Source organism: Diuraphis noxia, unplaced genomic scaffold (genome assembly GCF_037042655.1).
Source record: "Diuraphis noxia isolate RWA-SAM2 unplaced genomic scaffold, SU_Dnox_SAM2 contig0001, whole genome shotgun sequence".
NCBI lineage: Eukaryota > Metazoa > Arthropoda > Insecta > Hemiptera > Aphididae > Diuraphis > Diuraphis noxia.
In genome coordinates, this window is record NW_028301711.1 from 25,269,247 (window position 1) to 25,296,879 (window position 27,633).

General features: G+C 29.4%; 1 protein-coding gene and 2 non-coding genes across 3 annotated transcripts in view; all 3 read right to left on the reverse strand.

Moving 5' to 3' along the window:
* LOC149060369 (limbic system-associated membrane protein-like) overlaps nucleotides 1-27,633 on the reverse strand; it is a 589,994-nt gene that overhangs the window by 462,045 nt on the left and 100,316 nt on the right. The window lies entirely within an intron of this gene.
* Nucleotides 19,219-19,291, reverse strand: TRNAN-GUU (transfer RNA asparagine (anticodon GUU)). Its single transcript has one exon. It is a non-coding gene; the product is annotated as a tRNA-Asn (tRNA).
* On the reverse strand, nucleotides 21,491-21,563 carry TRNAN-GUU (transfer RNA asparagine (anticodon GUU)). Its single transcript has one exon. It is a non-coding gene; the product is annotated as a tRNA-Asn (tRNA).

Consider the following 27,633-nt stretch of genomic DNA (forward strand, 5'->3'; position numbering starts at 1 on the left):
AAACGTTATAGGTTTCACGAAGATTAAAAAGGTATACAACGGTATACAAACTGCTAAGTTACTTACTAATAACAATTACTACTGATCGTGACTAAAATGGGCGAAAATAATATAAAAAAACTCTACTGCAGTTCAATTAAATAGTCTTTTGTGGAGACCTAAATAATATTGTGTGAGGAGGTTTGTATTGTATTTATTTTCTGACGTAGGTTGTGATATGCCACACATAACTTTAAACGGATTTATACTATAAAATATAAATCATATGTATTTTTTATTTTTTTAATGTTTAAAATACCTACATTGGTTCATTTAATTAATCGAACACGAATTTTGAATACCAACCACATTTTTTGAGCATTAGTATATTCATTGTAAATACATATCGCACGTGATAAAAACTTTAGACTGATATTTCCCATTCGGCCTGCACACGCGTTGTTCAGTGCGTATAATGATTATATTCAACACGAATACGGTATTTGGACACGATTAATAAATACCAAGGTTCACACTGCTGTAATGTATAATAATTATGTATAATATTAAATAACATAATGGGTACTTATATACTGACGACTGATACACATTACAGAGCCACGCTATATAATAATGGTGTATAACACTCTTAACGAAATAATATATTATTATATTTTACGGTGTGCATAATATTTTCAGTCGATATTTTTCTCACCATACCTACCTAATAAGTACATTTTTTCCTCGCAGTATTTGATTCAACATCGCCGCCGCGTAATTTTACTGCCCATCGATTGGTTTTTTCTGTCATACATTTTATAGATGGGCCATTTGTAAATCCTTAAAAAATTTAAAGATAACTCTTTATGATTTCGTAGAGGTTATGGTTGAGTACAGTAAGTTATGCACTGATACATCGTGACAATTCCATTTGCCCGAGATCACCAATATTTGGTTCCTACAATATGACCGACAATACTGGAATAATTTCCAGACCTCCTTCAATTTCTGGTGGAAACGAAAACCAAATATGAGTGGGTTGAAAATTCAGAAGACATCACGGAGACGAACATACCCCATGTATAATAATTATTAGATACAATAATTCACATGGAACGCGTGATCGTGGACATTTGTAATCAAATAATAATTATGATATTATGTGAGTATAGCGTGTGATCGTGCGTCGTGAATTATGCATAGAACGCCACTAAACCGAGTTTCATTGGCGACTATTATACGGCGTGAATATATCACCTATAATAAAATAATATAATATAGACATACCAATAATGGCTAACCGTAAATGATAAACACATAATATTATATAGGTAGTGTTACAACTAGCACGGTGTTACTTCCGCGAGTGTTCTTCCGACCCTTTGGCATTTTAGCGGAAAACGGCTTAATATTTAATACGTTTTGCGCTCTTCAAGTAGGTATGTGTAGAAAAAGGCCTCAGGCAATTGAATAATATAATAACAAGTAACAACTACTGTAATAAACCTTTCGACACACCCGCAATGTGTGTAGACGATAGTATATAGGTACATAAACGGCCGCAATACGTTTGTTTGGCATCACACATATTATATAAACATCAGATTCTTGACGGAGCGAAAGATTTAGTGGTTTTACAATGTTTATTATTTTTTTATCTCAAAATTATTACTTATATAAATTCTTGGTCCAATCCGATAAAACTCTATAAATTCATTTTACAGTATATGTTAGGCAAATTGTATCTAATGATTTGAGTAATTGTTTTTTTTTTATTTTTTGGCATAATATATTTAATCCTACATTCACCTTCGATATTCTCTGCGTGGCGTTCAGCATATATTTAATACATATATTAAAGGCGTTTATTTACAGCGCTTAGAATCTTTGTATCAACATATTGAATGTAACGGTTTATCAACGCTTTAAAATGCATTTTTTTTTTTCATTCATCCATCATAATATTACGAGATATGTAATCGACACAACTACAGAAAAGCTAGTTCTTAGGTTTTTTTTTCAATGTACCTACTAACAACAATATTTTGTTACAAAACCGATTCCTCGAATGTATACAGTACAATAATCAATATTTTTTCATATGTGGGCATGTTTGGTTAGTCCAAGAACCCAACTAAATTACACGGGCTTCACAAATACTTCCAACTAAATAAAAATAAATACTAAATAAAATAAATAATACAGCTAATGTGTATGGACACGCAATAAAATTAGCATTTGAATTATTAAAAATATATCACACTGAGACTATAAATAGCACAACCGTTTTTGTTTGACCAAAAATGGGTGTTAAATGCCATGCCACAAGACTGCAGAAAGTGATCCGCAATTCTCTTATAGTGTGTGAATATAGATAATAATATAATTTTTTTTTTTTTTTTTAAATAATGCCCGATAAATTCTGTAAACCCTCAGTTTATATGGTATTTATATGCATTTTACTCATCACTATTTTTTTCGACGATTAAATGTTTTATTCTTATCTTTAAATTTTTAGAAGCGTTTGCGCTATATATATATATATACCTATGAGTTTTTAAGCAGATTGAATAGCTTAAAATATATGAACGTAATTTAAATCCAATTTATTATTATTTTGAAAATTAATTAAAAATTTTCTAATTATTTACGGAGAGATTTTTACTTTAAATAAAAATCATGATAATCATAATTCATCATCCAACATTAAGACGTCTACGAAGAGCCCTAGAAATATTAAGCGTAGCTCACTGCAGGTCCTTAATCCCGTCCCAAGTGTATAATGCCTATATCGGGTGCTAATTTATTTCAATGGCAAGCAGTAAAAAAAAAAAAAACGAACAAATTTTTAAAAAAAAATGCATTAATCGTTAGCGTAGTTATTAAAAATCGGTGTAAGTAGCGCACTATTATACCTGCGTTTCAAAATTAGTTCTCCCACTCCCCCATAGCTGGATCGAACTTTCATATAGTAATATTTTACCGGAATAACGGTGGCGCTGAATTTGAGATGACAAAAATTGATGTAGGTATACCCACAGATATTACGACAAACGATTATACGATTGCGTCACAGTAAAATCGCAATTTTCGATCATTTATTTTTAACATATAATACAAGTTACTTATATTATATTATTACGACAGTGTTAGAGCATTTAGTAATATAATATTAAATTCTCTAACATCGGTACGATTTTCGTGCGTACAATTTAAATTTAACTGGAGCGTCAAGTATATACAGTGTATTTGAATGAGACACAATAAATAGCGACAAAAACAACAATATTATAAATACAAAGTAAATAAAGCCATGATATTGTGCTCTGAATAATATATATGCAATTGTTGCTTTAGTAATGTAATTTAACATTTTTTACGAAATTATCTCACTGCGTGAAACAACGTAGTTTTAAAGTTGGACAAAATATATTTTATTTGTATTGGACTTTGATAGTATTACGTAATAATTTAAATTAAATGAACAAACAACTTTAAATATGCTATTTTTTTTTTTAATTTATAAGCAATACATTTAAAAAAAAAATTTAGCTATTCATATATGAATGAAAAAAAAATAGCGAATGTGTGGACGATTGCAGATTGGTGATAATTACGCCTACTAGAATAGTATTAATAAAAAAATATATTCAAAATTTACTTAAAAAATTAAGAAATTAGATATTTTTTCTGAAACGTTCAAAACATGAATAATATGCATTTAAAATTTTGATTTCTGAGCTCGTCAAAACCTAACCTAACCTAACCGATCTGAGAATTTATAATACACATATATATGTATAATATACAAATCGTATATTCTAGCTAACAGATAGTTGATTATGAGTTATAACTTAAATTATTCATAAACAATTAAGTATATACATATAGATGAGCAGAATCGTATAGTCATGCGTTTTGAGGCGTTTTCCTAGTTGTGCCACTCCACACTACTTCCCGTCAAAACTTTAAATATCTATATATAACTAAACGAATTAATTTTTAAAAGGCTTAAAAAAACATTTCGACGTTAACGATTTCAGCTTGTAAAAGAATAATTATCATCTCGTTTATACATATAATCATAATATAATATACACGATACACCCTTAAAACTTATAAATACAAAACGCCTTCGAAATTCGACGTCGGATCGTGTCATCGTAAGGGTGGCGTGTTTTTTTTTTTATCTTTTCCGTAATATTCGGTATTGGTGGAAACCAAAGATGCGTAAATCGTATATAATATAATATAATGTATATAATAATATTGTGCTCACGTGTTAAACGTTGAGCTTTGCGGATAACAGGTAACACCGCGTGGATGCCGAGCAGGGGTCGTTATAAATTACGACGGGCACACACAATACATACCGAAAGTCGAATGGCGATGGGGGCCCGTCCTTTTTAACTTTGGCACCGCATGACCGAGCTATAATGAATAATTTTAATGAAATTCCGCCAGGTCTGTATACATGGATATAACGAAATGCTTTTGGAGTGTCGGACGAGAGATGCAGAAAGAGAGCGACTATAATACTGTGAAAGTGAGGAATGGAAACAGAGGAAAGAGAGAGAAGCCGACCGTCAAACCACCTTTCGCAACTGTACAATATACTTATATATATATATATGTATGTATATAGATATAAAAAATTATGTCTTATACAAAGCTCACACTGTAGACAAACACCCATCTCTCGCAGATCCGTGGATTCGCACCCCAATAATACTCTGTGTTTGATGGGAAAACTTGCGTGAGGGGCGGGGGGGGAGGGGAAGCGAGCAGACGATTTTTATGATAACGTTGTATTTGTAACCTCTAGTAATAATTAACCATAAAAAAGGGAAGTCTCGTGTTACTCTTTAAATGATAAGCATACACGCATTACACATATATCTAAGTATTTGAAAACACAGCTAGTGTACTGTGTACTTAAAAGCCCCCCAAAACATCTGAACTCGAAGAAATTTATTATCAAACAAAAATTTAGGAGAACATACTTGGTGAAACAACCACGTATTACAAATACTAAAACATGTCTGCTAACACACACTCGCATGCACAAATAAACACGTATACATATAGACGAATCGGGGTTAACTACGTGATCCACGGGAAGATTAAAGTCATATTTTAATCATTGTGGTGTCCGAAGATCTCTCGACAACGACGATATTATAATAATTACTGCATTTTGAGTTTTTGACGTGACAAAACGCGCATAACTTATAAGTTTTATAATGTACTATAATATACATTGTGCATATTAAATTGTATAATATGCTCTGTATCCGTTAGTCTCTTTCGAATTTCATGTACTTATAAGTTATATTACCGATATGGCTATATAAACTGATAAAAACTAGGAATTGTTACGGAACTTATAAGGAGCTAGGTTTCTATGCGATAAATATTTTTTGTTTTTTTACTCGTTTTTAGATCATAAAACTTTAAAAATTGTATGAAACTATGAAAGTAAATACAATTTGTTATCAATCGTATTTCAATATATATTATACTGATGAAAAACAAGTTTTCTATGGAACAGTTCTCAAATGTAGATAGGAATATAAAAAATATAAGTATTCCAAAAAAAGTATATGACATGTCATCTTTTTATAGGATTGATTCAATTTCCAAGAAGAAAACAAAATTTGAATAAAATAAGCATATAATAAGCATAATACATAATAATATCCCTCACATATTCGACTGGCTTATAGCAGCATTAAACTCCAGACGCTTGCGCACTCTTAACTTGAAAAAGTTGGTATTGACCTAAATCTGAAAGTAAATCTAGTGATTACCCGAGGTGACTAAACTAATGTTGATGTATGAATCTCAAAATCATTACAAAACCACATAAATTAAATGTAAATTTAAAAAAAAAAAATAATAATATGTTTCTGGGGTATTCTAAGGTTTGGTTATCCTAACCAATGGGCAACGCGTAACAGGGACGCAATCACGACGTACATTAATAATGACTAGCCATCAATTTTAATTACAATTAATTGTGTACAGATCGAATAGTATATAAATGATATATAGTAAAAAATCAAAAAAGTAAACACGATATACAAAAATGTGATATGTGGTGAGCACTCTTGAAAAATCACAAAACATACATATATGTATATATATTATATTAAATGATTTATACGGCCGTGTTGCAGACAATTCGAAGCTATTTCTCGGGACGGATAATAATGAATTCAATGAATATGTTTGCGAATGCCAACATGAGCGTTTTTAATTTAATTTTTAATATCCGTTTGTGAGCCACCGACCGCCGTAACCACTATTATACCTTTACTTGGTATTTTTTTTAAATAGTATTTTTTTTAACCGATAAACTTTTCAAATTACTCGACCGTTCGACGTGATTATTTGCCTGTGGTTTTTTCTCCGTTTCCATTTCGTCGATTTTCAATTTTCATTTACCATTTAAAGTATGGGAACCTGATTCTGTCCGTCACCGTATACACATCAGCTCTACAATATTACTAATTAATAATGTTCACTATATTATTATCGCTGACTCTCTTTATTGCACTAATAGACTTCGCGTCCCACGATTGACAATAAAGAACATTATCGGTGCTCGTGCGTCTTCGGATGATTATAGTATTGTTTAATTCGTAAGCGAGTTAAGAGAATTTTTAAATAATTCGCAATATCGTAATGTATCTGCAGGCAAACACTGTGAGCCCGTGAACGAGTGTCGAGTGAACACCAAATAAAATAAACAAATTAATAATAACTCGAAATTGTTTTCCCAAACGTGACGTCATATCATTAAACATGATGGCTACATAATGTGCCTATACAAGCATATGATAAGGCGCGTCTATTAGCTTATATGGTCGAAGGTATAGGTACTGTAAACATAGATACAACCTACTAAAACAGAATCTGATAACAGGTCAGTAACAATATTAAAAACAACAACGTACAACTGCACGATATTGGCTATACTGGACGCTAAATTTGCGTTTTCGTAATATTATTATGTACAACACATTACAATTTTAAGACGGCGGAAGTCGGCGGAGATAACACAACAATAAAATAATGACGAACAATAATATAATGATGGTGTGTGACGTTCTTTGTGTTAAAATGTGTATTTCGAATAACGACCATGCCCATCACCATCACTCTGTATATAATATAATGCAATACATGGTGTATCATAATAATATTATGTACAAGTCATGGGTGACTTCGGCCTAGGCGTCGTTGGATTCGAAGTGCGCGTGCGCATTTTCCGTGACGGAATCTTCGGTAAACATAACATAATAATATAACATGCAATATATAACATTGTATATGCGATGTGCTGAACCAGTATACGCGTATACTTAAGAGTTGTGTTATACACATATTATTATCGTGTGTATATAGCATGAACATATATATGTATATACTATGTATGTATTTCTTAAGGCATCTGCGCGAGTAAACGATTGCTGCGAACAAACAAACTTTGATGACTTTACGCAAAGTTGGCCCCACGTCTATCCCGTGGTATACAGATCAACGGCAAAACTCATTTGGACTAAAACTATATCTTTACAAAAGGACTCACTCACGCGTCGCAGCCACCCGTTCAATCGCCATCGTCATCACAGTTCGCATACTATTATATTATTATTATTATTATTATTATTACTATTATTCATAATACTGTGATAATACACGATGATACAATAAAATGTAGTTTCCGTTAAAAATAAAATAAATGGTTGCGGAGGTGATGGCGTTGGCGGCGGTGTCGGTGTTGAAAACGTTTAGAGGGCTCAAACTCATATACGATATAACCCACGCGCACACACATCCATTTAAAGGGAATAGAAAAATAATAACAACGAAATACAAACAACCATTACTCAAATCATCGGAAAGCAGTGAATGCCCGATATATGCTATTATTATAATGGATGGTGCGCTCGCACGCGTTCATATATTGTAACGACGTTTTTTACACAATGGTACGCCGACAAAAGTATAGCGAACACACTGTATAGTAACGATTCGGGCCCCAGGTATTTTAAACGCGTATAATAATAACATAATAATAAATACATAAAAAATGCTCAGAAAGTAGCCCCAAACCAGCACTGGGATGCGATACGTCTTGCAGTGTAATCTATCAGAATATTATATTCATCGATTGTCCCCAGACACACCGAAACTTGTCGCTAAATTTTTAAATTTCTATAATTTCAACCTAATTCAATGAAAATATTAATACATTCTGCGTATACCTATCATAAAATATTAAAATGTATATATGGCGAGAAACGTCCAACTAATATTTCAACAACTGAGTGCTTTATAAACGGTCGGTACAATGTAAGTATGTCAATTTTTTTTTATTCCTACGGATAATATTGAGAAATAATTTTAAAATTCAACATATTATACACATTTAAATTTGTACGATAACTCATAATCTTTTCTATATTATAATTGTTTTTACTTTTTACGTGATCAATTTTGATACATAAAGGTTAGAGTACCTATACCTACATTTTTCTGAAACCTCATTGGTTGTTACATATTATTATATTATCGATCATATTTTATGACGACTGATATGAATACATAATGTGAAATTCTAGGTAACTGTAAGAATATATGGAATAATTTATCGTTAATTACCAATACAATTTTGATTATTCTATGTTATGACCAAAATATTGTGATTTAATGTAATCATCAAGTAGCATTTTAATTAATATGCTATAGGCAATCACTACTAAGTAATAACTCTGAACCCATAACGAAAACATATTACGGTATAAACTATTATAATTATTCATTTTCCCAATTCGTTAATATTATTTCAACAAAAAAATAACACGGCTATAAATAACTATAATAGGTACGCCATGCCAAATGAGTTTAGCTCAAATTGTATGTATTATATTTTATAAGCTTAATTTCAATTTTTCGGTGTTAAAAATACATCACGTGACAAAAACCGTTGAAATTATAATAATATTTAAATATCCAATTCACTCTGGTCTCCTATTCCATATATACGTGATTACAATAAGCGTGGCTATATTCACTGAAGTTTATAGGAACCTAATCTAGCGTCCGTAAATTTGACCCAAACGCATAAAAATGATTTCAGAAAATCAAAAATTCGATACCATTTGATATTGTTTTTTGGCTATATACCTATTAAGTACGCATCGAAATGTCTATTAATAAATTAATAAAACAACAAATAATAATGTTGGTACGATATTTTTACTCGATATTACTGTCGTAGATTTTCTTAAAAATATTCTTCGATCGGTTTATTTCTGTTGTAATATAATTTGCATATAATATGATATGAATATATTCTTCGTCAATTTTACGTAGACATTATATCGATACGACGATAATCGCGGCTCACCGCCGGACTCTGGCTTTACGCCTTTGAAGCCGTCGGATGGGGTGAAGGACGTCAACGATACGACCCCCGTGACGCTCGTCACCCACCCTTTAGATCTCGCCCACAGCAGCTGCGACCTGTTGCGCCGGGCTACAAACAATAATAGTAATGTAATAAAACGTACCTACGACTAAAATCAAAGAATAAACGGCACAGATAAACACAAAAACTATGGCTACACACTATGCACGCAAACCGAATCTGTATAGCACACTTATAAACAGAGTAGGTAGGTATATAATATTATCATAATACTAACATAATGGCGAGGATGGAATAAGATGATAATATTATTATTTATCATACATAATTATAGATTACGGAGGCTGTGCATTCGATGCCTGGTTTTTTCCGTCATTACTTCGCCAATAAGTAATCATAAGTTGTATCAGGATTTGTTTTAAATTATTATTGTTATGTCTTGATATTTTGCATATTATATCACTATATGGTCTATGGGTGTTCGAGATTTTCAACGAGTTTTTCAGCGTTCGCATAATATCTTCTTCGGACATATTTTTCTCGTTTAATGTTGTTTTTTTTCTATATATTTAAAAGTAGCTGACCGTGATTATAGTATCTGAAAATAGTTTATTGTTGTAACTTATTTGATTACAAACATAATTTTCTATATTATTTTAGAGGCCATATTACTATCAAATGATTGTCGTTAATTTATTATATATAGTACCAAAGTTTATAAAAATAAATAATACATCTGTCTCCAAAAACAGTGACTACCCGAAGAGAGGTGCCGCCCGTGACCGAGGTTCTAATCGGCAACGGTGCCATAGTGCAATTTATTAAGCTGTAATCATTACATTTTATTCGTTTTACTTACAGTCGTATTATATTATCTTTTAATTGTTTAAATTTACATACCTATATAATACTTTTTTTTTTATTTAAACAAATATGGTTTCAAAAACTTAGGTTATTAGCCTGACATTAGTTTTTACATGATATTTTTTAAGATTAGTGTTATATATTTTGTATACAAATTACATTTATTGGATTACAACATTACAATTATTTGATAATATTAATGGAAGGTACTTAAAAATTCTAATATAATATTATGTAATAATGTTTTCTGTATTGCAAGTTTAATTTTTTTTTTTTAATGAAGTTGACAAAAATGTAATTTTCAACAACATTATAATACCTTTCATATGTTTTTATTGCACTTCGTATGAATAATGAACTATAATTTCCAACATTTATCGAATATCTATTTTTTCATGATTGTGTGCTCGTGACGTCAATTATATCACTTTCGTGAAACCTTTGACCACATTAATACATAATATAATTTCCATTATTATGTACAATATTTTATTAACGTTAGGGCCCCATATTATATTGAACAGTTTGCGTTACCGAATATCTTGTGGCTCATAACAAGTTATGTGTGATTCGTGTCGAACGTAATAATGTATTAATGTCTATATAGGTATCGCCGAAATGGAAAAAATGAATCCAATAAAATGTTTCACAAATGTCGATTTAAATTCATTTTTACACACAGTGCAATGACTACAAGAATGAACTACAGAATATAAATTTATCTGTACATTTTCGTTATTACCTACCCATATGAACCAGGAATTCGTTATTCTTTTTTAATATTTCTGAAAAAAAAAAATGATTCTAGTTTTACGTGCATGTCTTCTCCAACGTATATACCTCTAAACATTAGGATGAAAAATCCCGATTTTCACATCAACCACACATGGCCTATAATATCACTAATTATTTAGTTTTAGCATTTAGAATCAATTACCTAAAATCAATTTTTTTTAAATATCGCAAAAATACAAATAATAATTTTGTAATATTTAAGAACTGCACTGAATATTTTGTTCAGCCAAAATCAAATGAAATATGTAACAAAAATTATCGTCAAGAATAATAACGAATAAATTATGTATACAAAAAAAGTTGCTAATTTCTTATTTTTGCTATATTTGTCATATTTAAAATGTCTCAGTAGGTTAAATTTTTTTTTAAATAATGCACGCAAGCAAAAATGTTACTCATGTAGTCATATGTTATAATTATTGATTGGTGCGAATATTATAATCATATGTATAGAAACAAATACCTAAGATAGTCACTCTGTATGCCCGCCACATAAGTACAAGTCAATGTTTTCATTTTAATTTTGATTTTTATCATGACGTAATATTATATTGATCAGTGATCTATTAATATAAATATATCTATTATACCTATTAATTCGTTTTCTGTGTTTTAATTTTAATTTTAGATAGATATAAAGTATAACCGATGCGGATAGGTGGCCTAACAAGTACCTCTTGGCATATTCACATTTCATGTTTGCTGTACTTCTAAAACAGAAAGTTTATGTTTGTGATTTATTTTAATTTTGTATTGTAATTCAATAAGTAAGTTTCATTTAAAATAAAAGCTCATATGACCGCTACATATAATTAAATAATGTAGGGTAATAGTTGTTCTTATTTTAGGTATTTTAACTTTTAGTGTTTTTAAATTAATGTTCTGGAAACAGTTGTTTTTTGTTTATGTTATAGGATGCAATTAGCATGAAAGTGCTTTTTTAGAGTTCCGAGTAGGTACTAATTATGATGAATAAGGAAGTTAGTTTAAACCCAGCATATTCAATTAATTGTATCTAAAAGCATAAATACCTGGAAGTTTCAATCGAATTTAGCCATAAAAATATTATTTCCCATACAAACTTTTCCATCCTCTTCCACATCTTGAATTGCATTTTTCGAAAAAAAAAACCTTTCCTAAATCATGCCTATGGTATAAAATCAATTCCCTCTCCAAATTTAAATTATTTCTATCCATGCTGCAATTGACTTTCGAGTACATTAGAGTGGTTATTTAATTTCACAATTCTTGTGCATTTTATCGTATTTTTTTTTTAGGTATAGTGTATATTATAACTTTTCAGAGTTAATGCTATCATATACAAAATTTCATCAAAATCGGTTCGGTGGTTTAGCCGCGAAAACGCAACAAACAAACAGAGTTACCTCCACGTTTATAATAATAATATATTATAGTATTGATCATTTGCATCAGAAATAATAATAATGTTATATAATCTGTGTTAAGGAAACTACTTAATGCTCCACCTTATGTCTCTAACCACTCTATACATCTAGATCTCAGGATGAAGTCCGTTCAAGATGAATCAAAACTCAACTATAAGCGTTTCCATAGTACCTAAGTTATATGCAATCATCCTAACGCACATATAAAAAATCTAGCAGTACCTACCTACGATTCTCGGTAATCACGATAGACGTCTTAAACGTAACTGATGTGGCATAGTTACATGAAACTTAGCTTATAAATCTCCCTAACTAAATATTCAAAATAAGTAGTTCCATCAACCCAAGTAACATTAATGAGTGGCTTCTTTCGTCATATTATTACTCATGTAGTCATGTTATATAATCTATATTATTACATTTGTTTATTGTTCTTTCGGAAGTACTGTAAACATCTTGTAAAAAAAAAAAAAAAATATTATTGACCATTCGCATCAGAATAAAATTCTTAGTAATAATCATAGTATTATGATATCGAGTAAGTTTCTTGTATATTTTATAAACTTTATATTATAAAGCAATTATTATAATGATAATATCTTAGTATATTATTGACAAGCACGTTTTGGAGCTTAAAAATAACAAACGATTTATTATATATAAAGTAATGGTTGCGATTTTTAGTTTAACCTTTTCTGGACGTGCGTCACACTGTAATTATTAATAATAATAATACTAGCATCGCTTCACTGTCGTGTACCCCAATAAATTTAAAAGTTTCTCAGTGGAATCAATATCACGTAGGATATTTACCATCGTTATTCAGAAGAAATGGATAAAACATATCCATTGAACAACGGATATATGACGAGAAAGACGGGGAAAAAATGTATCATTCATACAGGAGAAAAGATGACTCACCAAGAGTATGTTTATTGATCAACTGTTATAAGTATACCAATATATTTATTAGTTATTTGTTTAAATTCTAATTTTTGTTCTTTTATATTATGATTTACTAACACAGGTAGGTATATTTTCAAAAATCAAGCAACCAACTTTAAGAATAATCGCTAGTTTTAGATGATAATATGGTAGATGGCTCACATATAAAATATAAAATAGATGAGATACTATAATATATATTTTAAATCTATCTAAATAAAATCTGGAGGATTCTTTTAACGAACAGTCTCCGTCACCTCGAAAAATCAAAATCAATTGTTCTACTATATCGAATTTGCTTATTGTGCAATTAATACATAAATTCTACATAGTCAATAGAAAAAAAAATATTATTGTAACTGTTGTACAATTCTAATTATTCTAATTCAAATAATATTAATATCCAGGAAAATATTGATTATAGGTAAGATAATTTTATAAATCATCATAAAACGACTTAAAATATGGTCTATGCGTATAATTCGTATATTCGAATTGATGCAAATTTAAAGGGACAATTAGGAGCTTCCACGATTGTTGAATTACCATATGCATATAATATATAGGTACACGCGTTTCACCTCATCTCGTATACCTACTCCACACAATGATGTTGACTTTCGAGTTTCTATGAATATATGTTATTGATCAAACGTTTTGCGAATATTATAATTTGGTAATATTTGTTTAGGCATAATGTTAATTATAATAATAATAATAATAATAATAATATTATTATTATTTTTATTGTCATCAAAGCGATATGTGAATATACGATGAAGATTGATGACATAATAATAATATTATGGCGTAACCACTTAGCACCTAAACGTTATCATCTTAATAATAATGTATTATTTTACGCGTATAGGTTGGCACTTAGTAAAACATCATTCCTCGTATATTACAATACATAATCAATAACATAGTTTATAATATTATTAAATTCGTGTGATAGGTATTAGGTGTATTATATAGGTTATTATTATAATAATTAAACTTGATACTTTTTTTTCGGATTTCAGATGTTCGACGCCACACTTTGAATAACCACGTCAATAGTATGGCTTAATTTTAATATTACATTAATATTATACTATAACTCAGTACTTGACAAAGTTATATGATATATGAGATGATCATTTTAACTGACATCACAGTGACGTATATTCTATATTCATTAAAAATTTGTTTGTTTTTTAAAAAATCAATAATGAGCTTATAAAATTTAGGTGTTTGGATTAATGGACGCAATAAAGTTACTGCAACTAGAACCACCACTTTTTCGGGGTGCTTTTTATCATTTTACACCGTTCATCCAAACATTTTTTTTTTCTTTTTATTATCCCGCGGCAACTAAGGCCATTGGGAAGGGGGTAGTACCGTAGGTTCTTATGGAACTGTAGATTGGTTTTACACGTGGGTGAGAGTTTTGGCAAAATTTCTATTGGGGCACCCTTAGGTTTCTGCCATGCCCCGGAGTGGGGGATGGTGGCCAAACATTTATATAAAACTTCAATACTACTATTTATGAGATTAAAATTAAATATAATTAGAATTTCAAATCATATATAAAGACAAAAACATTTACTTTGATAATAATTGACTTAGCCAAATAAATTTATTATAGTAAACACATCACCGTAACTTAATATTTTAATACAGCACTCACTTTGGGACCAGAATCTCATTTAAATCCTTTAGCTGAAGTAAAAGTAAATATGACGAAAATTATCTAAGAATAAATGTATTTACATATAGTATACACATTCAAAATTTAATTTGGTTTTACACTCATAAATAATCATTAGATACTAATTGCCTATTATGTATTTCACATGTATCAAATTTTTCATTATTAAAGGAAAAAACACAAACATTAATAACGATAAAAATATAATTTATTCTTCAAAAATGTTTTGTAACAAAAAACATTTTTTCCTACGTGTTTTAAGTGTAAATCAGAATAGCAGTTAATTTAAGCAAAAAAAGTCGAGCGCGAGTAAGCCGTGAGACTAACAATCTGCAGATTGCTTCGACCGGGTGTATCGTAGGAAAATTATTTAAAATTGAAGCAGACAAGCAGCAGTTACTATAGCAGAGATTTAACATGCAATGAATACGTGTACAAACCATATTTGTATAATTAGTACAGCCGTATAGGAGCTGTAGTACAACCAACAATAATAATTAAAACAATATTTATAATTAGAGTCCACAAGCCACGTCGACCAGAGTTAAATATTAATTTCATTTTCCTGCCGTTGGGGTAGAGGGCGAAAGGTCAAAATTGCCGGTGGACGTGTTGCTTAAAATGATAACGACAATTATTACGTATACAATGTACATCACACAATATGCAGTGTTCATAATTATTTCGGCCAACGTGACCGACAAAATTCGGGCTTGTTGAACTTACTTTTCCGTAACGTGATCATATAGCCACTTAAATAATTAACAACAATTCTGGAAAAATATACGCTTGACATGGTTTAATATTTTTTAATTTGTCGTATTTTGAAACAAATTGATACTGCTTTAAAATTATTTATATTGAATTCTAGTTTTTGCTTTTTTTTTTTAGACATTTTTACGGATCCGAAACTTTTCATTCCGGAAATATATATATATTAATTATTTTCGGTAGCTTATTCAACAAAAAGTTTAACTACTTAATATTTTCTGCCATTATAGGACTTTTACGTTTCATTATAGCCCCCCCTTATAGTTAATTAAATCTCCACCAAGCTATATAGTATACTTACAGCCGTGTTATGATTTTTAGATTAATTAAATTTGTATGTATTATTAAAACCTACACAACATTTATGTATATCTATACTGCGATTGAATTTTATTCAAACTTTCTGTTTGAAAATTACGGATACCCAAGTAGTTTTTAGATTATTTTTTTTTCTAGACATTATGTCGTGACTGCACCTAAAGATGATCCTATTGGTTTCGTTCTCGAAAATATTAACGAGTTATTGATAACGTTCCAAATTAATATTACTATTAGGTATATTTCTTATAAGTCCACAAAGATTGCATTTGTTTGTATTATCACCTAATACTTATCATGGATTATTCCACGTGAGGTTAACAATAATTATTATTCCGTCGCTGGAGAGTTCGATGGCTCTGTATATTATAATAATAACATAATCTTGACTGTAGATTTTGCGGAGATGCGACTTGGACCCACCCGCACCCACTCCTGTAAATTAAGTGAAACGGACGACAACTTTTTATACCGCGGTAGGTCGTGGTCCCATAAAATAACTTTATGAATTCATACGTATAATATAGAGAGTACCTATATTATTATACCACTACGATGTTGCTTCATGTAAGTTTATATAATAATACTGTATACGGTGACGCGAAAAAAAATTCTTTATACGATGGCGCCTTTAACGTCTACCACCCTAACAGCGGAGTGGTAAAAACGATAACTTCAAAGGCAGTAGTGTTGCGTCTGAGATTTTTCTTAAATAATGAGCCGACACCTGCCGGGTCCCTCGGTGAAATATGATAATGTATTCAATAATGATTTGAAATATAATTAGTCGCTTTATGATATTAAGGCGGCTGGAGCGTATCATGTTTTGAGGAGTAATTTTCAGATACTTATGACATGGACATTTTTGGCTATGAAGTCTATGTGGAAGTAGTAAATGAACATTATAGTTGTGACGAAATATCAAACTTAAAGAGTCTATAATATAAAATATGAATTGTTCTGCGTATTTTTTGACTACCTATATATTAAATCGTTACCTATATAATATTATGTTTGTCGTTCTTCTATAACAACGAATTTTACTGATGATTGTGTTGTTATACAATACGTATGTACTATAGGTACGTTATTTCACGATTTTTCTAAAAACGAAAAAGATTGAGATACAGACAGGCGGAGGGATGGAGTCAGAGACGGAAAAATGATGATGGACTGAATATTAAGTCTGACAAAAATATCTGTACGGTGAGTTAGAGCTCTTTAAAGCTTCTATATATTATAAAAACGCCGAATGTGACGATGGTAAAATTCTACTTAAGCGTTGGCGTCACTCATTTTCCCCATATTATTTATCCTTTATTCATACCGACAGAAGTTAAGCATTAGGTGTACTTTCATTTCTTAACATTTGATAACAAATACTTAGAAAATCTTTTTGTGGTTTATCAGTGCAATTCAGTTTCGCAATTGCAGTTTCAATGCTTTTCATATTAATGAAAAGTAGTAAATGGATATTGTCGAGTTCCATTTTCCATTTTGTATTATTATTCTGATAAATCCTAAAATTACCATTATAATGATTTTATAATTCGTGTTTTGTGTTATTATATCTTATAGAAAGACGACGAGAAGTCGTTTTCAATGAACATACAGTGTTTTCAATTTAAATCATGTCACTGTATTTGAGTAGGGGTTATATCGGAATGACATGACTTCGTGCACACGAAAGAGTGGATTAGTGTCATAGTGTGATTTCTATTACGGCCGACTGCCACCACTGTTTTTTTTTCTTTCCGTTATCTAATCACCATTATTATTTTTATTACTATTTTACGCATGTAAATAACATTATACGTACACGTTGCAATACGATATGAATGAATTCACTATAATTGAGTAAAAAACCACCACTGTCTTATTATTATACTCCTACGAGCTGTGAGTACATAATATTATATAACCGTCGCTGCAGCCTGTAGAATGTTTTCCGAACGCCGAAACATATTTTGTTGACGTGATAAAAAAAAAGTACCACTTGTATAAAAAAAACACGCATAATACGGAAAGTAAAAAAGAGATGGTTCAAATATGAAAAAAATGTATTCGTGCACAACCTGTAGGTACAGAGCAATTTACAAAATTAAATCTACCTATAGCTTTTAATAAATTGTAGTTTGATTTCCCAAAATCTTTTTATCCGGTGAACGTGCACTGTGCCGTATATATTGGCATAATCTGAACCTTTAGCCCCTCCCCTCAAAAAAATAATTCCAAAACCTATTAAAGAAACATGAAAAATAATTTTAATTTTCCTTTATAAATAAAAAAATAAAAATAAAAATACTGTTGCACATATTGTACGAAAAATATGTAAATATCATTAAGTCGATGAGAATGATGTGGAATTGTATGTAAAAATAATTAATTTAATGATGTGTCACATTCATAATTCCATCTCTCCCATCAACCATTATACAAAAAATAATCAACAATATTTAAGTATAGATCCTAAAAAAAATTAAAATATTAGAGTTCCTAAAAAATTCATCGTTTTTCATTAAACTGGCAATTTCAGTCAAATATTATAGTTGAAACATTTAAATAGGTAAAAATATAAACTCTACAGCCATCCGCATATTATTATTTTGAAACATAATTTATAATGTGAAATTGTGAACGCTGTGCTGTGGCTGTTTCAGTATTTGTAAAATGAATGGATATACTTGACTTATCCTAAACCAAACGTCTGTTATACTTTAGAGTATATTTTTTTACAAAGATAGAAAATTAATCATTGTTTTGTAAAAGTACCTGTAGTAAGTTTATCTGCATACCTATCAAAAAAAGCCACTCATCGCCAAAATAAATAATCGTATACAGTATATCATAAATAATTGTACTGCATATTTATAATATTGATTGATAGTGTAGATTTTAATCATAATAATATGCTTATACACTATTTGCGTTATGTTCACTTTGTGGTGATTAAAAATAATTAAAATAAACGGTCAACACTTGGGAGGAAAAAAACGCAAAAAAATCATCGCCCCCGGGTGGGCTCGAACCACCAACCTTTCGGTTAACAGCCGAACGCGCTAGCCATTGCGCCACGGAGGCTGTTGACAGCCATCAGAAATTTAATACTTGTTAAAACCACATTAGCAATAATAATTCCTTATATTTGTCGATACCAGGTCTATGTTTCCAGACGAAAATTTAAAATTATAAGAAATATAGTAATGTACTACATTTATACAATACTATAATACACATGTATACTTATACAAATTTTTTCTATTACGTTTTAAGACCACAACGTAATAATTTGTTTTGTTACGTATTACATAAAAATCTACAGACTTCAGTGAGGAGAAAACGTGCAATATTACGGTATAACACGGTATAGTTTTACGGTAACATCATAAGTTTTCGACAAATTCCTCTTGTCCGTGATTTTTCTTCTACCCATAACCGTACACTAGGATATTATCAATATTGAACAGCTAGTGAGCTACATAATATAATATCAAAGTTTAAAATAAATAAATAATCCACCAGCTGGCTGCAGCCTCATTCCCATATTTCACCACCACAATTTATTGTAATTTAAAATATTTTGCCATACCTACATAAATAATATAACTATCAAAATGATTCTTGAAAAAATACTTAAGTAACAGGTTACAGTAGATATTAGACAATATAGTTTTAAAAAACAAATGTAAACACGAAAGAGACGATAATATAAGTATATAAAATTTCTGTGCCATGTTTGATATACTTAATATAATCATTTATGTGCATATAAATTGTTATTTAATTTCAATGAAATTGATTTTAGAACAAATAAAAATCGTTTGTATTACTATATTTTATTCCTTGATATTTCTAGCATACGCAACATTTAGATTTAATAAGTAAAAATTATGATTTATTTCTCTCCTTTATTTTATAATAACCTATATAAAATGAAAACAACAGCTGATGCAGTTAAAACGTCAACTAACGAATCTACGAGATTCAAAATTTTTTTCTGTTCATTAATAATATCGATGGAAAATAAACGATATAATATTAGAAAATTATACATTTATACCTTTAGTTTTTACACCATCTTTTATAGGTAAATGGGTAGGTATAAATGGATATAAAAGTATGTAGGTATTAATATGAACTATTCACTTAAATTATAACTATAGGTAACACATTATGTTAAAATTACATATAATAATAAAATGTTATTTTGCATACCAAAAAATATGATTGTTTCAATAAACTTTCTTACTTACTACTTTTTCGATCTTTTTGTATATCTTATAAAATAACAAACAAGATATAATGATCAGAATGGAAATCAATTAATTAATCAGACTGCTTTGAGATATCGCTACTCACATATTTTTTGTCTCCGTCTTACAAGTGCATAACATAGCAAATGTACGCTTAGCAGATCACGCTTAATTCCGTTAGTTAAAAAATTAGAGTGAATTTATTATGAAACCTATTATGAAACTTCATGTTAAGTACATTATATGTGTTTGTTCGTGGGTTTTTATACAATAATTTAGTGTTTAAGTGAAATGTGAGTATTTTTAATTTACGCTTTTTTATATACCTATATACGCATAATATGCTACAAAATTGAATTATCGTAAAAAGCCACATACAAACACAGATATTGTTCTTAATATCAAGTTTCATAATATATCGATACTCGATAGGTACACTCTAACTTTTAAACAAACGGAACTAAACGTCAAGCGTTAATAAACTGAGCGTAAATTTGCTATGATATGCACTTGTGAGACGGAGACAGCAAATTGTTGTGTAGTGTCCTTTCAATGCTATTTATTTATTAGAAAGCATAATTAATGTTAAGGACATTGGAATCGCGAATTATTATTAATAAGATAACCGACTTAATTAGTAGTCACGAACGTTGGACTTCAACCTCTTCAACGGTATTCTTCCGAATCATTATTTTCCCAGCAACGCATAATAATAATAATTAATAAGCAAAAATTTATGCGACTGTTCGGTTTTGTGGTTAAAATATGAAGATGTTAAGTGCCCATTATAATACATATTATCGTCGAGCAAAATTTCAATAAAATAATATACTGTAAATATTCTTTTTATATAACATTGAAAATGTTCAATGTTAAACTGTTGAGGGGAGCAGGTAATAATAATAATAAAAGAAGAAAAGCTATGCTAAAAAAATTATGAAAATAAAAATACTAAATAGTAATGTGATGAGGTAATACGAAATATGGGAAATAAAAAGGCAAGATGAAAAAAACGCAAAAAAATCATCGCCCCCGGGTGGGCTCGAACCACCAACCTTTCGGTTAACAGCCGAACGCGCTAGCCATTGCGCCACGGAGGCTAGTTGTAAGCCAGTTGATTATAAAATTATTTAGCTGCAAGCCGTTCGTATTTTGATTAAAATATCATCTAAAAAAAATTGACGGAAAATTTCATTTTTTTTTTTTTTGTAAAAGTTGTATTTGTTACTTCACAATTCTGATTATTTAGTTGGTTAAATAAATCTGTTTTATCTCGCATTGAAATATGTATTTTATTGGTACCTACCAAATTTAATTAACAAAGCCAACAAGTAAAAGCTAAACATAAATAAATAACCTTAGTACTTTACCTTAACCACTATTGTAAAGTACCTGAGTAAAAGTATTCAAATACTTTTTAAGTTCTAATACACGTATTTTAAATACTTTTAAAAAGTGCCTAGTTGAGATATTATAAATACTTTCTTAAAGTAACTGTACTTGAAATCAAATACTCATTTTAAAATTCTTATTTATTTTGTTTTGGTTTATATTAAAATATTTTAGTTTCAATTTTAATCACGTAAAAAAAATCAAAAGTAATTTTTTTACTGTACATTATAATATACGCAATACAAAATTCTAATAATTCGACAAAAAAATCAGATGAGTTTATTTTTATTGTTATATCAAATTATGCGGTTTGAAATCCTTTCTAAAATTATCGAAGTCATGAAAATCAGTTCTGTTCTCATTAGTCTTCTGTGTTTAGAAAAAAATTTTAAGTAGGTAAGTATTTAAAAGTATTCATAAATTCATTTTAAATTATTTCCATTTTTTGTACTCAAATACTTTTTTTTACGGAGTATTCAAACAAGTTTTTTAGATATTTAAATAAGTATCTGTACCTATACTTTAATACTTTTAAAAAACCCTTTTACAAAACTGCCTTTAACCAGTGTATTTTGTATTTATATTTATAATGTTGGTTGCATTTATCAGTTGTAATTTGTCACTTAGAATATTAGATTTAGGTCAGTACCTATTATCGAGTTCAAGTGCAATATTCATTACTGTGATGTGTAGTGATATTCAATACCTACGGGTACAGTTGGTATTTAGTAGTGCGTATAGTATTTAATTATAAAGTGTCTAATTCTAATGAATTATGACATATACGATATACCTAATTATTTTTTGTTCTTGACAAAATGACAATAGTTGTACAAAAATTGTTGTAGATATGATTGGAGCCTATTTAAAATTCTATAACACGGCATCGGCCTGAGATAAGATCGATTTCGGATTTGGATTAAGCGATGACAAGGACAATAAATTACTTTGTTATTAATATTTTTATATGTTATAATATGGTTATACATTATAATATGTATATTATGTATTATGATAATAATAATATATTGTTTTTGATGTAAATAGGATTATCCAGTAAAAGTCTAATTTTTCTTTTTAAAGTTTAGTATATTTATTGTACGTTTATAAGAACTTACGAAACAATATTGTGCAGGTACAAAGAAAGTTGGAGTTGTTCTGAAGTCTGATGTCTGAAGATTATTAGGCTTGTTAGGTACACTTAAAAAAAATGCGAAAACAATGTTGTCAACAGGTAGAGTAAATGACTTCGTCAGAAATTAGTTTAATATTCGAGTGGATTATTATATTATATTTTATGTGTTGCACTGTTGCGCTTTAGTTAAAGGCGATTTACGGTCCTGAAAAGAAATTAAGAGAAATGAATAAAAATACAAGTGTCTACAAAACATTAATTTTACAATACATAGTTAATGGGTAAAATTTATTTACAAACTTTTAGTGAGCATAATGTGAGATGAGAAAAATGTATAAATATTATCTATAATCCAAAGTGCATACAATATATAAAACAAACTTGATTGCGATAAGAAAACGTCTGCATGAAGTCCAAACATGTAAGCTATACTGCTATAGAAAGCCTCATCGGCAGAATCTTCATTTTATCAATAAAATGGAAAACAAAACGGTATTCACAAATAAGCCGTAAGTATAAATGTATATTACCTTCCTATATTATTAGTATTATACCACTGTAATGGTACGTAAGTTCATGTGAGCTAATGTAATTGGATTTTTATTAGGTAAAACTCACTATTTTATTACATCGAGGCCCTGCATATAGGTAGATAATTTTCTATAGTTTCACTAATGTACTATATTATATTATTGACTATTATATAGACATCAAAACTCTTATTTTCTCTCTATTTGTAGTTTAAAATAATTATTGTATTAGTTGTGTGTATAATATTATATGCATTATATAATATATACCTATATACGCATATAGCTTTATGTAATATGTATATGTATATTGTATATGAGAAGATAAAATATTATATGTAATTATATTTTCTATTGAACAAGAGTGCTGAAACAAGTTTAAACAAATCATTAAAAAAATATTTGTTCTACACATACCTAATTTAAAATTGCTAACATTCTTCATATAGTTCTACCATGGTCGGTATGTAACATTCTGCTAGTAAAAACCACTTAAACATTTATCACTATTTAAAAGTATATTACTATATAACAAAATGTAGGAAATAGTAAAGTAATCATAAAACTGTATATCTGCTATTTATTTTGATTAGGTAGGTACTTGTAGTATGATCATCTCCAAAGCAAACACGTCGCGCCTGTTTTTATTTCAGAAAAACTTTTTAGTTGTTTGTGGATTTTCTTGTACATAGATTATTGGTACTGTAGGTAGCAGGTACTATGACACAATCCTGATATTGAATAGTAAACATGTATTTTGTTTGTTTAACATTTTTACGTTTTACCTCTCTCGTAACATTTTTTTAAATATTTATATATTTTTTTTAAAAATAAAATTGAAATACTTAATCACATATTACAGACAAAATGGCACATATTTTAAAATTGTTTACTGTTATTTGTTAATTGTTTGGATTTGTTGGTACTTGCTTTTAATTACCATATTGTATTAAATAGAATATTATTTTTTTTCATATTTCAATGAAATGGTAAACATTATTATATTATTAAACTCACGTTTTGTACCTATGTCAGTGATTTATTAATTATTATTGGTTCAACCGTTTTTATTATAATTTTTATTTATAGTATAAACTGAATAAACTGATTGATTATCTAGTAAACATTTAAAAAAAAAACTCTAGAAATTATATAATATGTATGCATGTACATTAAGTTAGAAAAATATTAATCTATAATAATGTATAATATAATATCACTTAAAAATTAAAATTTTTTTAAATCTTCTTCATGAAAAAGGAGACCGTCTTCTAGTGCTTAAAAATATAAAATTAAGATATAATTTATCAATGGGGTTTAAAACAAGGAATATAATATTTTTTTTCATTGATTATAGGTCATAAATACATATTTTATAAGACATTAATAAAGGGTTAGGTCGTAATATAATATAATCCAGCCTTATGCAATAATTATGGAACGATATTATAACAGTGATGGATATTTGATACTTAAAATGTCTTACCTATAATCATATTAAATTAATAACGAAAAAATCCGAGACATTTTTTTTACCATAAACAACAGCAAAAACAATAACGATTTTACAAACCGAAGCTAATTCATTCAGACGTTTCATTAGGTCAAAAGCTCCCCCCTTCCACGAGGGAAAATGTAAGCTGGGACAAATTTACCAAGGCGTTTGAATATATTATTCTACACAGCATATATACCTTAACCTGTTTATATAATATAATAGGTACGTACATAAGCAGTTTATCCGAAGTGCCCCGGCCGCTCGGTGTTTTATTAATTCCGATCGCAAGATTACAATTATTTATTATATTACATCTGACAGTGAAACATTGAAATGCACTCGCGTATACTCCGAGAAGAGGACCAAAAGACAAAAAAAAAAAAATAATATACGTGTATTAATTATTCACTATCCCTTGTATAGTTTGCAGTGGCGTATTTAGGATAATTTTTCAGGGGGGGGGGGGCAAAATACAAAAATCTCTCACTGTCACAATATAAGGAAATTGTGATTTCAAAACCGGGTACCGTATATTTGGTTGGAACGCATGAATGCATGATAGGCGAGCATAGATTAGTAATAGTAAGCCTACTGCCTAGTCATAATACGCAATACTCATAATAATGTAATTTGACATTTAATAATAATTCAGTGCTAACGCATTTTGCGTAAAAAAAAGTCTCGGGGGAGGCAAATACCCCTGTTGCCCCCCCCTCAAATACGCCACTGATAGTTTGAAATAGCTACTTTTATTAGGCACTCTACGCGATGTTTGAAAAGTCACTATGTTAAATTTATATTATTATAATATGCCAACATTGTTGGATTCAGATATTGCAATGTCGTCTTAGGCCCGCAAATAGGTACGACTAAAGTATAGTTATATATATGCCTACAATATGTGTGAACGACATTTTATAAGTAGTTCATTAAAAACTGTTGTTTTATTTGTATTTTGTATTATACAGTCGAGTTGCAATAAACAACGACGGTGCGCGGCGTTCCCGTATGTATTCATACATATATATATATATATATATACACGCTGAGTGTGAGCCGGCGGTGGAGTAGGTACGAGACCATTATGCCGTTGCTTAAAATTAATATACTTGACATTGAAATATATCCTGAAAAAGTAAAGACGAAGAAACGGATATTATATGACAGAGCAATAAATTTCTTGTAAAAACCCGGAGTTAGTATATTTTGTTTTAATAATGATTTATTTAAACGTTGGCCATAAAAAGAATAAACTTTATGCCTTTGTGTGGTAAAGTACATTAGAAAAAAAATATATATGACGTATATATATTAATAGTAAAGAAATACATACACACGCAGTATTTTTCATGATAACGACTCCATAGATGATGGATACACTTCTGTTTTGTTTGTATATATATATAGGCAGGTATGTAGTATGCACGTATATTAGATAGGTACATTTCAATTTTAAAATTCCTTTTAAACAAATAAAACAACGACTAAACTTTTAAATCACCTAAATTGAGTTGATGCTGTTAATGTATATACACATATACATACATGACACACAAATATATATATATATATATAATATTATATATATATAAAATTATTAAATGCCGTCTGTTGATAACTGCACCAATAGAGAACGGATGGACCGATTTAGTTCATTTTTTTTTATCTAAAGGGTTGTTCATGCATGAATTTATTCAGTTCACCAAAAAATATATTTTTTTTATTTATATGGTTATTATTGGTTAAATTACCATCACAATTATTAATAGATATATGGTATGTACATTTTTTTTACAGATAAATTTATATAAAAAAAACATTTTTTTGCCCGGGTTGGATAGCTAGTTTTATAATATAAAATTATAAACGATACAACTTGTATGATACAAGAGAAAAATACTCAAAATACTCGTTCGCAGAGCATACATAATATATAATATTAAAATTAATGTTTATATAATTTACAACGACTATTAGCTAAACTATACATATACAGGGTGTGGCAGCAAAAGTGCGATTTTCGTATCGAACTACATAAGAAAATAACCTATAACGCTTCACCATCCAGTATAATAATAATATATAAATGTTTCGTATATTTGCATTGGTCTTTATTCGTTTAAGACGTTTAAGTACAATGGGATTTCCGAATACCTTGGTCCTTGGGTATTACACGCGTTGAATATACGCATAATATTATTATTATGCTGTACGTAGGTGGGTAAGATATAATACACATTATTAAGAATAATATTATGTGTGTATATGCACATTGTTCGCGATTCGAGTAAAAAGTGCAAACAATAAGTATAATATGCGCACTCTCTTGTGTTTACAATGAGTTGAAGAAGAACAAAGGCGGCTGTGGGGTTAATGACTACAGGTTGTCGTATTATTGTGAATTTCGCCTGTTGTATTGTTTAATTATATAATTAATAAGTATACATTAACATTATTTTAGTCTATACACGTGTTATAGACACTGCTGCAGATTGTTTCAATAAAAGCCAAAATGATACGTCGATATATATTATATATAATACACATTATTTTCGCTATGTATACGTCATGTTCAGCGCGTCTAACAATTATTATTGCATATTTTAACACGCTGC